Source organism: Oryctolagus cuniculus, chromosome 1 (genome assembly GCF_051225735.1).
Source record: "Oryctolagus cuniculus isolate XC-2025 breed Fujian yellow rabbit chromosome 1, ASM5122573v1, whole genome shotgun sequence".
Lineage (NCBI taxonomy): Eukaryota > Metazoa > Chordata > Mammalia > Lagomorpha > Leporidae > Oryctolagus > Oryctolagus cuniculus.
Window position 1 is genome coordinate 60,525,523 of NC_142867.1, and position 3,462 is coordinate 60,528,984.

The following is a 3,462-nucleotide window of genomic DNA, read 5'->3' on the forward strand; positions in this document are numbered from 1 at the left end:
ACCCAGACAGAAATTTCCTGATTTTTGTTATAAAATATTAAAAACCGCCATGCTTCTGTAGCCATCCTTTTCCTTTCCCCTTCCATTGCATTCGTTTTTTTCTGTGTTTTCGCTATATTTTTCTACACGTAAGGAAATAATCAATTGACTAGATAGTTCCAGAACTGCTAGTGTTCACTGATCAACCAGGAAATGAGGTTAGAAGGCAAACTTTTCACCTCCTCCCAAATGTATATTACACAAGAATCACAGAAGCTCCTAACACTTGTAACACTGGTTTGCAACACGGAGCCAGAGCAAGAAGGGTGAGCGCGGGAGATTCACAGGCGTCAGACTGGGAGCAGTGCTCCAGGAAGCTTCACTCTACCTAAACAGCTGCTTCTTCCACTTCCCACTTCCTCTCTCCCAAGGTGGCTAATCCACATGCAGAAACCCAGGCAGTTCCAAATACACTGGCCTACCTGTGTTTCACAAGGCATCTCCACAAGGTAGACACCCGCTCCCCACCCCCCCGGGGGTGGGGGGTACGCGCTCAACTTCTGTACAGGAAGTTCCCATTGCTGTCAAAGAATTCCCACCCGCTCTGCCCTACTTTGCTGCTGAAGTTCCGGTCACCAGCTCCCCCTGCCTTCAACTCTTCGAGCTTCTGACAACTGACTCCTCTTTTTTCTAGGACCCGTGCAGTCAGGAGTGGGGTAGCTCCCTCTGCCGACCCAAGGCTGCAGCATCAGGCACAAAGCCCTCCTTCTTCGGGTCCTGGGTTTCTTGATTCCTTGTTTTGTCTCCTTGGTGTACCTGTACCAGGCATGTTTGCCTCAATTGCTTTCAAAGCTGTGCTGTGACTCTGACCTTTGGATGGGGCTCCATCTCCTGGCACCAGCAAGGACCCTGACACACAGTGGCCTGTAAGGAGTGGCTTGGCTGCATCTGCGGAGCCCGGGAGCCGCGGCAGCAGGTGGGCAAGCCCAGCTTGCTTAAGGACTTTTTGATCCTGCTTCAGTTTCTGTTTCTACGAGGGTACAAATTTGCTTTTTAAAACCCTTCGGATCACATCGGTGCTGACATCAAAGCCTTCAGTCAACCTGGGAACTGACCAGGTGTCTGCAAATTCCTTACGTAGATACAAGATCTGCTCCATGGCTTTCCACGTCAGGATTCTGGGCAGGGCACCGGGCCCCTCCATTTGCCTCTGAATTTTCTGGAACCAGATTGCTTTTTTCTGTTGTTTCAGGGTGCTGGTGGAGAAAACCAATGGCAGAAGCCACGCGTGGGAGCAAGATAGGTTTTGAAGAGCCTGCCTCCAGGCTGAATCAGGGGGCGGCGGGGCCGAGGGTGCCGGCTTGGAGCTGCTCTGTGCACCGCTGCCTGGAATCTAACATCTAGAACAGTAACTGCCCACAAGCATGCTGCACTCTCTACACAGATGATGAAATACGCCACTAGCGAGGAGACCTGTGGCTCCAAGGGAGCTGAACACACCTCCCCTGCACCCTGACAAAGACGACACAGGGGCCGCTGCAGACGCCACAGCAGGACCACCTGGCGCCAAGCGGGCGCCAGAGCCCTGCTTCAAGCCGGAGGAGGAGCTGGAAACCTCTCCAGCTCCCGCAGCTCCCCCTCTTTAGGTTCCTAGTCGGAATCGGGGTCCTGCTCGAGGCCCACCGGGCCCAGGCCCGTCACTCCCCGGGTCTCAAACCCACAGCGAGAGACTACAGTGCAGACATGGCCGCCCAGCAACAGGCTCAGGGTAACCGCCATGTCGAGGCGCACAAAGCTTCTGCCTCCATTGCATTCTAACAGCCACAGCTGTACTGTGCCATGTGCATCTACTCTTACCACCCTTTCAGATGATGAAACAGGTGCAGTGGTGTCAACTGGCCTAAGATCACACAGTTAGCAAGTGGTGGAGACCAGTCCCAATAGGGGAAGTGTCCTTCCCTCTACAAAGAGCTGACCTTTTTATATTGCTCTTTGTCCCACCTCATTCATTCTACCAATTTACTATATTGGTTACCTCTCCTCTCTTAGTTAAAACTAAATTCCGCAATAAATGACAGAAAATAACATCAGCTTTAGACACAGTCAACAGTTACTCCTCCCTCATGCAGATACAGCCCATACAGGATTTGTACAATAATAATAGGATCACCAGGACCCCAAGCTATTTTTATTTTTCTCGCCATCCTCAAAAAGTGGCTTTCATGTCATGGCTCGTGCTCCCACATCACATTCACATTCTAGCCAGTGGGAAGAAAGAACGGGCAGGAGAAAGACTGGACCCTCCCCTTTAAAACTATTTCCCCAAAGTTGCACACTGCATTTTTGTCTTTGCTTCTGTGGCTAGAGCTTGGTCATGTGATGCTGCAAAGCTGCCAGAGAGGAGAGAAATGTCATTTGTATTTCAGGAGGCTGCTTACTCAGTGAAAATCCAGAGATGCTACCACCTTAGAAGATGGGAGACTGGCTGTGAGAGGGCAGTAAGACAGCCATACTCTTCCTTTCTGACACCTCTACTACTCAGCTTAAAAACCCAACCAAGGCTGCTGCTTTAAAACTCAAAATGAGGCAAACCAACAGAAGACAAATGTAAGCCTCTCTGGACATAACCCAGTCTTCTCCATTACCTCTGTTCCTCTGCTCTCAAAAGAGCTCCCTGGAGGCTGGCGTTGTGCCAGAGCAGGTTAAGCCACTGCCCTTGATGCTGGCATCTCATGTGGGTGCTGGTTTGTGTCCTGGCTTCCCCACTTCTGAACCAGCTCCCTGCTGATATGCCTAGGAAAGCAGCTGAAGATGGCCTTGGGACTCTGCACTCGAATTCTGGGTTCACCCTGGGTGAACCTGACCCAGGCCTGGCTGTTGTGGCCATTTGGGCACTGAACTAGCTAATGGAAGACTTCTCTCTGTCTCTCCTCTCTCTGTAACTCCATCTTTCAAATAAATAAATAAATAAATAAATAAATTCTAAAAAAAAAAAAATGGAGCTCCCTACCCCCATGCTGCCTTTATCTTTTCATCTCTATCATGGTGACCCCCACCCATCTACTGAGATGGTTAAGGCACCTGTGATGTCCATATTAACAGATTTAAGGCACACTTCTTAGTTTCTGTTTTCTGGTTCTGTCAGCAGAATTGGACACTGTCATCAACACTCTTGGCTTCTCTGATGCCTCAGCCTTGGTGCCCCACCCCTTGTCTATATCTGCTTGGTGTCCTTGCTGCCCCTTCTCATCTAGTTGCTCTCTAGAGCTCTCAGAACTCTGATCCGTGGGAGGTAATGCAACCACAAGGTGACGTATGCTGTTCACCCACGGCCTGTTTTGTCCTCCTGTATCTCAAACAGTCACGTGTGGCTCCACAGAGAAAGGTGTCATCAAGCAATTATGTCATTGTGCAAACATCACAGAGTGTACTTACACAAACCCAGGTGGTACGGTCTACCATGTCTAGGTTTTATGCTGCGGG

The 3,462-nt window shown here is 50.1% G+C and overlaps 1 pseudogene; it reads right to left on the reverse strand.

Annotated features, from left to right (window-relative positions):
• Positions 1-469: 469 nt before the first annotated feature.
• On the reverse strand, positions 470-1,884 carry LOC100359267 (neugrin-like; annotated as a pseudogene).
• Between the last annotated feature and the right edge of the window lie 1,578 nt (positions 1,885-3,462).